The following is an 11,048-nucleotide window of genomic DNA, read 5'->3' on the forward strand; positions in this document are numbered from 1 at the left end:
CCCCTTCCCCTTCACAGAGGGAAAACGTAAGGGAACGATAGGAGATCTTACTACTCAAACCAACAGAGGATGTAAGGCCAAGAGCTAGATGCTAGTCAATCGCATAATCAATCTAATATCACCAGATCACCCCCTAATCAGGATATTGAGATCCAGTCACTGGATCTGTACAGAAAACAAATAACACCCCTTAGAAGAGAGTTTTTGCCTCTCCTCTGGTGAACAATGCCCACACAGAGGTCCCATATAATGTTTGACAGCACAGGAATTGAACTCTCTCCCCACAGTACCTCCCAGCTACTTAGTGGTATCCCAAGCTGCCATTGCCACTGCCCTGCATCCTCCAACCCTCCACTACCCCTTCTCTGTACCTGTGTTGTGTGCCCCACCCCTTACCTGTGCAATATGTCTCTATAGATCTGCCAGGTCTGGTCTTCTTGATCCTGTCAAATAGATAAATCAATTTTTCTGTCTCTGTACTAAGTCTGTCTGTCTGACTTGACTTTTGCCTGTGACCCTAATCTGTTCTTCTGCCTGTTGGCTGGATTCTTACCTAGTCCCACCTTCCCTAGCCCTGTTGTTTGAATGTATTCTGCCTGCCTGACCTCAGCATGTATGCGCTGTCTGTTCTTCTGGTGCCTTGCACAGGTGTCGTCTCTGACCTCCCTGATTTAGCTGCCAACTAAACCGGGACTATTCCAAGTAGTGGCAGTCTGGTGGCTTCCCTGCAGCGAAGACCGGATCCCTGTATAGGGGTTAAACAGTGAAAACCAAGGGACTGCCAGGACAATGCCCTCAGGAATAGCCAGGTAGTTGGCACAGAGGTTCCACAGCCGTTGTTTGTAATACAAGGTTCTAGAACCTTGCTCCCTTCCAATTTCAACTGCCTACTTCTTACCTTGTTGATGGGGACATTTATGTTGAGCATCACTGTCTTAACTGATTTACTTGTTTTATAGATGTGTTTTGTGAACTATCTACAAAATTACCTTGACTGATCATGTTCATGTCTTTTCCTCAAGGCCGATAAGTGATCACATGGAAACAGGTCTGGAGGATCTACAGCTCACTTAACCTAGGCACAAGTCGATCATCCCCACTCCCTTTTCCCAGGACAACAGCAGGAGATGCCCGGTGTGTGATGGATGTAACCCAAACATTGATATTTCTGTATATTGCGGAAACCCCTCATTATCATCTTCCAGCTAGTGGTAGGGAGAATTAGGGATAATTAGGGCAGGACAAGGTTCCAGAGGACTCAGAGACCTACCACCAGGGGTTGCTGGGATCATAGGCAGGGGCATACCGTTAATGAGGTGAAGTGAGGCGGCTGTGTCAGGTGGAACTATTTAGAGGAAAGCAGGGGGGAAGTTGTGGTGGAGATCTGAAAGACTTCAGTGACAGTGCAGTACTCTATGAGCTGATGAAAGACCTGCCTCGCCCTCAGGACGTGCTACACACACAGGTACTGCTCTGATGACTGGAGTGGCATGTCCTGACAGACAGCTAGCACCCTGCACTACATGCCCACTGCCACCGCTCTTGTCCATTTCACAGTAGCGCTCTCTGTGCCAGTCACTTCCTCTAGTTCAGGAAGTGCTGCACGGTGCACTGCTGTATTGAACAGAGCAGTACTACTGAGCTCACTTTCTTTTGCCTCTTACCCTGTTGCCGGTCCCCGCTCTGTCCTGTCATGATGCTTTAAGCACCAGGTGAAATATAAGCAGGTGGGCCGGTGTAGGTGAGTGAGCAGCAGCATGAGGAACTCTATGTCATTGTAAAAGGGGGAGGGGAAGCTCCAGACACCGACACTGAGCAGTTACAGTACAGACCAAAAGTTTGGACACACCTTCTCATTCAAAGAGTTTTCTTTATTTTCATGACTATGAAGGCATCAAAACTATGAATTAACACATGTGGAATTATATACATAACAAGCAAGTGTGAAACAACTGAAAATATGTCATATTCTAGGTTCTTCAAAGTAGCCACCTTTTGCTTTGATTACTGCTTTGCACACTCTTGGCATTCTCTTGATGAGCTGCAAGAGGTAGTCACCTGAAATGATCTTCCAACAGTCTTGAAGGAGTTCCCAGAGATGCTTAGCACTTGTTGGCCCTTTTGCCTTCATTCTGCGGTCCAGCTCACCCCAAATCATCTCGATTGGGTTCAGGTACGGTGACTGTGGAGGCCAGGTCATCTGGCGCAGCACCCCATCACTCTCCTTCATGGTCAAATAGCCCTTACTTTCAAAGTTTCCCAATTTTTCGGCTGTCTGACTGACCTTCATTTCTTAAAGTAATGATGGCCACTCGTTTTTCTTTACTTAGCTGCTTTTTTCTTGCCATAATACAAATTCTAACAGTCTATTCAGTAGGACTATCAGCTGTGTATCCACCTGACTTCTCCTCAACGCAACTGATGGTGCCAACCCCATTTATAAGGCAAGAAATCCCACTTATTAAACCTGACAGGGCACACCTGTGAAGTGAAAACCATTTCAGGGGACTACCTCTTGAAGCTCATCAAGAGAATGCCAAGAGTGTGCAAAGCAGTAATCAAAGCAAAAGGTGGCTACTTTGAAGAACCTAGAATATGACATATTTTCAGTTGTTTCACACTTGTTTGTTATGTATATAATTCCACATGTGTTAATTCATAGTTTTGATGCCTTCAGTGTGAATCTACAATTTTCATAGTCATGAAAATAAAGAAAACATTTTGAATGAGAAGGTGTGTCCAAACTTTTGGTCTGTACTGTATGTCTGGGCTGCCTTCCTATTTCATCTGCCAGAAGAAAAGTTAAATGGAAATATCTGTGTAAATGTTTGTATATTCACAAGTGGACAAAATAAAAATTTACTGGAAATAAACTCAAGAAAATCAGACATTGCTTTTGAATTGTGGTTCAACAGAATTTATAAAACAGACTAATGAAACTGGCCTGGATAAAAATGATGGTATCTTTAGCTTAATATCTTGTTGCATAACCTGTTGAGGCAATCACTGCAATCAAGGGATTTTTGTAACTCTCAGGCCTCTTGCCCACGAACGTAAGGGCACCGATCGTGGTGCAGCCGCATGCGGATCGTCCCGTCCACTTGAATGGGGTCCGCGATTCGTCCGTTCCGCAAAAAGATAGAACAAGTTTGATTTTTTTGCGCAACGGAAGCACGGAATGGAACACCACGGAAGCACTCCGTAGTGCTTTCGTGGGGTTCCGTTCCGCACCGCATCTCTGGATTTGCGGATCTATTCAAGTGAATGGGTCTGCATTCATGATGCGGAATGCACACAGCCGGTACCCTGTGTATTGCGGAACCGCCGTATGTGGCCCGCAATACGGCAACGGGAGCACTACGGCTGTGTGCAAGAAGCCTCAATGAGACTTCTGCAGCTGTCCACAGGTAAGTTGCTCCAGCTCCTTCCACAAATGTTCAATAGGAATTAGATCAGGGCTCATCGAAGGTCACTCAAGAATAGTCCAATGCTTTGCTCTTAGCGATTCTTGGATGTTTTAGCTGTGTATTTTGGGTCATTATCCTGTTGGGAGACCCTTGACCTGCAACTGAGACCAAGCTTTCTGACACTAAGAAGCACATTTTGCTCCAGAATGCCTTGATAGTCTTGAGATTTCATTGTACCCTGTACAGATTTAAGGCACCCTGTGCAAAATGCAGCAAAGCAGCCCAAAAACATAACCAAGCCTACTCCCTATTTCACAGTAGTTACAATGTTCTTTTCTTTATATGATTCATTTTTGCGTCTGTGAGTTGCCAAAAAGCTCCAGTTTTTGTTTTATCTGTCCAAAGGACATTCTTCCAGAAGCTTTGTGGCTTTTCAATATGCATTTTGGCAGATTCTAGTCTCGCTTTTTTATGATTTGCTTTCAACAGTGGTTTCCTCCTAGGTCTTCTTCCATTAAGTCCGCTTTGGCAAAGTCAGCGACGGATGGTGTGATGTGACACTGATGTACCTTGACCTTGGAGTTCACCTCTAATCTTTTTGGAAGTTGTTCTCGGCTCTTTGGTTACCATTTATATTATCCATCTCTTCAATTTGTCCTCAATTTGCCTCTTGTGGCCACGTCCAGGGAGGTTGGCTACAGTCCTCTAGACCATAAACTTCTGTTTTGTTTTAAAATAGTTTTTATTGTTTTCCAACATGAAATAAACAACAACATAAAGGTCAGCATTATTTCAAGCTTTTGAAAGTATACACATAACCTGAGCATACAGCATAAACGTATAGTCATATAGTTGCACATACCAAAGAATAACATGCACATTGTTTTCCAAATGATATCATCTAAGAAAACGCCTCTGTTCATCTTAATCTATCAGGTATCTGAGTATCCACTATATATTTAAATGGACTGACCCTAAATACATAAACTTCTGAACAATATGTGTAACTGTGGTAACAGGAATATCAAGCTGTTTGGAGATGGTCTTACAGCCTTTACCATAAAACATGTTTCTCTATAATTTGCTTTCTAAGCTCCTGAGACAACTCTCTTATTAGGCCTGTTGCACATTTGCGGTAAACAGATCCGTGAATACCAGGTGCAACAATGCGCTGCCAAGATACTGTCCGGCCGCATTCACTTTAATGGGGACCGGCGTAGATTGGGCCGCTACCTGGCAAGTATGCAGAGAAGTGGCCAGATGAAAACTGCTGCATGCCAGACGGTACTTTGGCAGAGCATGATTGCGCACAGTATTCTCGGATCCAGCAGGCTGCCGGATCTGGATCTGTTTGCTGTAAATGTGAAACAAGCCTTATATTTCTTTGGTACATGTTCAGTGTGGTACACACTATGATACCAAACAGCACAGTGACCACTTTTCACCCTTTAAATAGGCAGACTGACTGATTACAAGTTTGAAGACACTTGTGATGCTAATTACAGGACACACCTTATGTAACGGGGTGCCAAAGGCACACTCGGTCTCCCATCAGCCGCAGACCTGCTACTTAGCTTCGGGACCGAGGATCTGTGTTTGACCTCGTTCCCAGGACGGCTTTGCTAGCTGGGAGGCTCCCTGCTCCTAGGTCTGCCTTGAGCGCCAAGCTAATCACTCGGTGCTCGACTGGTCGGTCTGACGGTCATGTGACGCTGGCCACGTCACATGACCCTCACTCCCCACTATAAATATAGGCAGCCTGCTGGCCACAGGTTGCCTGTTAATTTAGGTTCCTGGCAGTTGTTGGATACCTGTGTACTTACCTGATCCTGTTCCCTGACGATCCTTTGCCTGCTCCTCCTGTACTGCACATCCTTCCTGGTATATTGACCTCGGCTTCCACCTGACTATTCTTTGCGGACTCCTTTGGTACTTCTCGACTCTCCTGGTATTTATGACCCCAGCTTCTCCTGACCTTTCTTTGCTTATCCCTCTGTACTGCGTTGTCCTCTTGGTTTTGACCCGGTCCGTTCACTATCCGTTATTTGTGTCTTGTCTGTCCTTCCCGCACGTATACTAAGTTAGGGACTGCCGTCCAGTTTTCCCCTGTCATCAGGACTCGTGAGGCAAGTAGGCAGGGCCAGGGGTGAGGGTGGAGCGCAGTGGTCACTATCCTCCCCCCTGTGTGTGTGTGTACGTGACCGTTACAGATTAACAGGCCCAAAAACCACTGTATAATGAATCCTCTGGTGACCCTGACTGACCATGTCTCTAATCTGACGCAGATGGTGCAGGAATTAGGGGAAAAACTCCGTTCTTTTGAGTTAGGGCAAGGTTCTTCCACTCCTCAGGCCTCCAGTCCGCATTTTGAGCCCCAGATTAAGCTCCCAGAACCCTTTTCTGGAGACCGGAAGAAGTTTTTCTCTTTTAAGGAGAGTTGCAGACTTTACTTCCGTTTGCGCCCCGTGTCCTCTGGCCCCGAGAGTCAACGCGTGGGCATTATCATTTCCCGACTACAGGGTGATCCCCAGGACTGGGCGTTCTCTTTACCTGCTGGCGCCAGTTGTTTAACTTCTGTGGAGGGGTTCTTTCAGGCCCTGGGTACCCTCTATGATGAACCAGACAGGGCTCTAGTAGCCGAGACGGCTCTAAAGGCACTGGTTCAGGGCAATCTACCTGCGGAGGATTATTGCACCCAATTCAGAAGGTGGTGTGTCCCCTCAGGATGGAACGAACTAGCCCTGAAGAGTCAGTTCAGGTCAGGTCTGTCTGATAATTTAAAGGATCTTCTGGTCAGTTGTCAACTTCCAGAGACCTTAGAGGAGATGATAACCCTTGTTGTCCGACTTGACAGACTGGTTAGAGAGAGACGACAGGAACAACAGTTCTCTTCCCAGATGGTGGTCCAGCCAGAGGCCTATCCCAGAGACAATGCCGAGGTCTCCACCGAGGAACCCATGCAGGTTGGCATGACCCGAGGGAATCTTCGCCGCAGACGTGGAGAATGCTTTTACTGTGGAGATCCTGACCATTGGATCAACCAGTGTCCTAAGAAGGTCCTCTCTGTCAAGTCTCCTAAGTCAAGGCAACCTAAAGACCAGGTACAGCCTGATTTTTCTAAATGTAAGCTTTTGGTACCCATTACGATTTCTCTGGGGGTAGATAAATGGCCGGGTAAGTCCTTTATTGATTCTGGCTCAGCGGCCAGCTTTATTGACTCTGAGTACGCTGTAAGATTGGGTATTCCAATGTTTGCTTTACCAACTCCTATCCATGTCATGGCTATTGATGCTACTCCTCTTATTGGTGGTACAGTGAGCTCATGTACCTCAGAGATTTCTCTAACCGTGGGTGTGTGCCACTCAGAGAGATGTTCCCTTTTAGTCCTGGAGAACCTACCGGCTGAGGTGGTACTAGGGTTGCCTTGGCTCAGACTACATAACCCCACTATAGATTGGTCCAAGGGGGAGTTGGTGAGATGGGGGCCTAAGTGTGACTCGTGCTTTTCCGTGGTACAGGCTGGGGTCCCAGTAAAGTCTGATACTTTACCCATTGTTGCTAGGGAATATTCTGATGTATTCTCATCACCAACCCCGGAGGTTCTAACCCCCCATAGACCTTATGATTGTACTATAGAGCTAGTAGAGGGGGCCAAGTTTCCTAAGGGGCAAATTTATAATCTTTCTAAGCCCGAACGCAAGGCCATGGAAGATTATTTTAAGGAGAGCCTTGGTAAAGGGCATATTAGACCTTCTGTCTCTCCTATGGGGGCGGGGTTTTTCTTCGTTAAGAATAAAGATGGTGGTCTTAGGCCATGTATCGATTACCGGAGATTAAATAAAATCACTGTCCAGAATAGATACTCCCTCCAATTGATTCCGGATTTATTTAACCAGGTTCTGGGGGCAACCTGGTTTTCCAAGATTGACCTGAAAGGGGCATACAATCTAATCCGAATCAAGGAGGGAGACGAATAGAAGACGGCGTTCAATACTCTGGCAGGACACTTTGAATATCAGGTGATGCCTTTTGGACTCAGCAATGCCCCAGCTGTGTTCCAAAACTTCATGAATGACATTCTTAGGGAGTTCTTAGGTAAATTTGTTATTGTCTATCTTGATGACATTTTGATATTCTTTCCTGACTTCGAATCCCATGTGTCTCATGTTAAACAAGTATTAGAGGTGTTGAGGGAGAATCAGCTATCCGCTAAGCAAGAGAAATGTGTCTTTGGTGTACAGAAGATTCTGTTTCTAGGGCATGTTCTGACTCCTCACGCCTTCAAGATGGATCCTGGTAAGGTACTAGCAATTAAGGAATGGGTAAGACCTTCATCCTTAAGGCCTTACAATGGTTCTTAGGTTTCGCCAATTACTATCGTAAATTTATTATGCATTTTTCCGTAATTGCTAAACCGTTGACCGACCTTACTAAGAAAGGGGCGGATTTGGAGAATTGGTCTACTGAGGCCATTTCTTCATTTGAAAAATTAAAAAAGGCATTCAGTAGCGCTCCCATTCTGATCCAGCCTGATCAGGAGAGACCTTTTATTGTGGAGGTGGATGTGTCCGAGGACGGCGCAGGAGCAGTCCTTTCACAAGGTCCTGCTAGCCTCACTAACCTGAGACCATGTGCCTTCTTCTCCAGGAAATTCTCTCCCACGGAGAGAAACTACGACATAGGGAATAGGGAGCTGCTGGCCATTAAATGGGCATTTGAGGAGTGGAGGCATTTTCTGGAGGGGGCAAGGCATTGTGTAACTGTTGTCACTGACCATAAAAACCTTATGTTTCTCGAGTCTGCTAAGAGGTTGAATCCCCGTCAAGCCAGATGGGCTCTGTTATTTACTCGTTTTGATTTTTCCATTACGTTCAGGCCGGGAAGTAAAAATGTGAAGGTGGACGCATTATCTCGGAGCTTCCATGCTTTTCAACCTACTGAGGTACCACCTGAATCCATCCTACCAGCAAAAATCTTCATAGCAGCTCTTACCCAGGATATGTCGGCTCGCATTAGGTCTGAACAACATCTGGCACCGGTATCCACCCCAACAGATAAGTTGTTTGTTCCCGTACAATTTCGTCTCTAGCTGTTGGGTGAGTGTCACGATTCTGCCTTTTGTGGACATCCGGGTGTTGAGGGCACTAAGGATCTGGTTTCTAGATCTTATTGGTGGCCCACTCTAACCAGGGATGTCAAGTCCTACGTGTCAGCCTGTGAGGTTTGTGCCAGGTCTAAGACACCTAGGACTCGCCCTACTGGTAACCTACGACCCCTACCCATTCCCAGTAGACCCTGGTCCCATATCTCGATGGACTTTATAACTGACCTACCGCCGGCGGAGGGTAAGACTGTAGTTTGGGTAGTGGTCGATAGGTTTAGCAAGATGATCCATTTCATTCCCCTGTCTAAACTCCCGAATGCCAAAACCTTGGCGTCTATTTTTGTGAAAGAAATTGTTCGATTGCATGGTATCCTGGAAAATATTGTTTCTGACAGGGGTGTGCAGTTTGTGTCCAAATTCTGGAGGGCCTTCTGTCAAAAATGTCAAATTTCATTGTCTTTTTCCTCTGCCTACCACCCTGAGAGTAATGGGCAGACTGAACGCCTTAATCAGTCTGTGGAACAATTCTTGAGGTTGTATGTTGCTGATGACCAGCAATTATGGGTGAAATTTCTTCCATTGGCTGAATTTGCTTTGAATAACCGTGTCAATTCTTCTGCTGGGGTTTCACCTTTCTTTTGTAACCATGGTTTCCATCCCCGTTTTCATTCTGGGTCATCCGTCTCCTCCTCTAACCCTGAGGCGGATAGGCTCTCCTCTGAACTGTGCACAGTTTCGGCCCGGGTTCAATCGAACTTAGAAAAGGCTCAAAGTTCTCAGAAACTCAAGGCCGATAGGAGACGTTCAAGGGGGGTGAATTTTCAGGTTGGGGATAAGGTATGGTTGTCTTCCAAGAATCTCTCTCTTAAGGTAGATTCTAAAAAGTTTGCTCCTCGTTTTATTGGACCATATAAGATCACGGAGGTGATTAACCCGGTATCATTTAGGTTGGAGCTGCCTGAGTCATTCCACATTCATAATGTGTTCCATAAATCTCTACTTAAAAAATATTTTGAACCGGTAGTACCATCGAAAGCCTCGCCTCTGCCGGTTCTTGTTAATGATGCTGTCGAGTATGTGGTGTTTAAAATAGTGGATGTCAGGAAGGTGCGTAATTCCTTGAAGTACCTGATTCACTGGAAGGGGTGTGGACCTGAAGAGAGATCTTGGGTACCTGCCAGGGAGGTTCATGCTCCCAGACTTGTTTGAAAATTTCATCTAGAACACCCTGAAAGGCCATCGCCTGAAGTCTTGGGTCCGGTGGCCCCTCGTAAAAGGGGGGGTACTATAACGGGGTGCCAAAGGCACACTCGGTCTCCCATCAGCCGCAGACCTGCTGCTTAGCTTCGGGACCGAGGATCTGTGTTTGACCTTGTTTCCAGGGCGGCTTTGCTAGCTGGGAGGCTCCCTGCTCCTAGGTCTGCCTTGAGCGCCGAGCTGATCACTCGGTGCTCCACTGGTCGGTCTGTCGGTCATTTGACTCTGGCCACGTCACATGACCCTCACTCCCCACTATAAATATAGGCAGCCTGCTGGCCACAGGTTGCCTGTTAATTTAGGTTCCTGGCAGTTGTTGGATACCTGTGTACTTACCTGATCCTGTTCCCTGACGATCCTTTGCCTGCTCCTCCTGTACTGCGCATCCTTCCTGGTATATTGACCTCGGCTTCCACCTGACTATTCTTTGCAGACTCCTTTGGTACTTCTTGACTCTCCTGGTATTTATGACCCCGGCTTCTCCTGACCTTTCTTTGCTTATCCCTCTGTACTGCGTTGTCCTCTTGGTTTTGACCCGGTCAGTTCACTATCTGTTATTTGTCTTGTCTGTCCTTCCCGCACGTATACTAAGTTAGGGACTGCCGTCCAGTTTTCCCCTGTCATCAGGACTCGTGAGGCAAGTAGGCAGGGCCAGGGGTGAGGGTGGAGCGCAGTGGTCACTATCCTCCCCCCTGTGTGTTTGTGTACGTGACCGTTACACCTTAGTTTAAGGGTACTTTCACACTAGTGTTTAAGTTTTCCGGTATTGAGTTCAGTCATAGGGGCTCAATACCGGAAAAAAACGCTTCATTGTCAATGGGGACAAAATTGAACTGAACAGAACGGAATGCTCCAAAATGCATTCGGTTTCATTTAGTTGCAATCCCAGACCGGAGAGCAAACCGCAACATGTTGTATTTTGCTTTCCGTCCTGGGAAACTAATCAAGACAGATCCATTTCTCTGCCACAATCTGCCACAATAGAAAATGGATCCGTCCCCCATTGACTTTCAATGAAGTTAATGACGGATCCGTCTTGACAATGTTAAAGATATGTTAAAGATAATACAACCGGATCCATTCATAACGAATGCAGACGGTTGTATGATCAGTAACGGAAGCGTTTTTGCTGGACCCTACCGGATCCAGCAAAAACGCTAGTGTGAAAGTACTCAAACAGGTCCCTACGGTCAGATTATTTTCAATCTTTTCTAGGGGTACCAGGCCAGCCTCATTATTTTTTTTTTTTATAATTCTGTAATAATACATTGTTAGTGCTT

The sequence above is a fragment of the Bufo bufo genome, chromosome 5, assembly GCF_905171765.1.
Source record: "Bufo bufo chromosome 5, aBufBuf1.1, whole genome shotgun sequence".
NCBI lineage: Eukaryota > Metazoa > Chordata > Amphibia > Anura > Bufonidae > Bufo > Bufo bufo.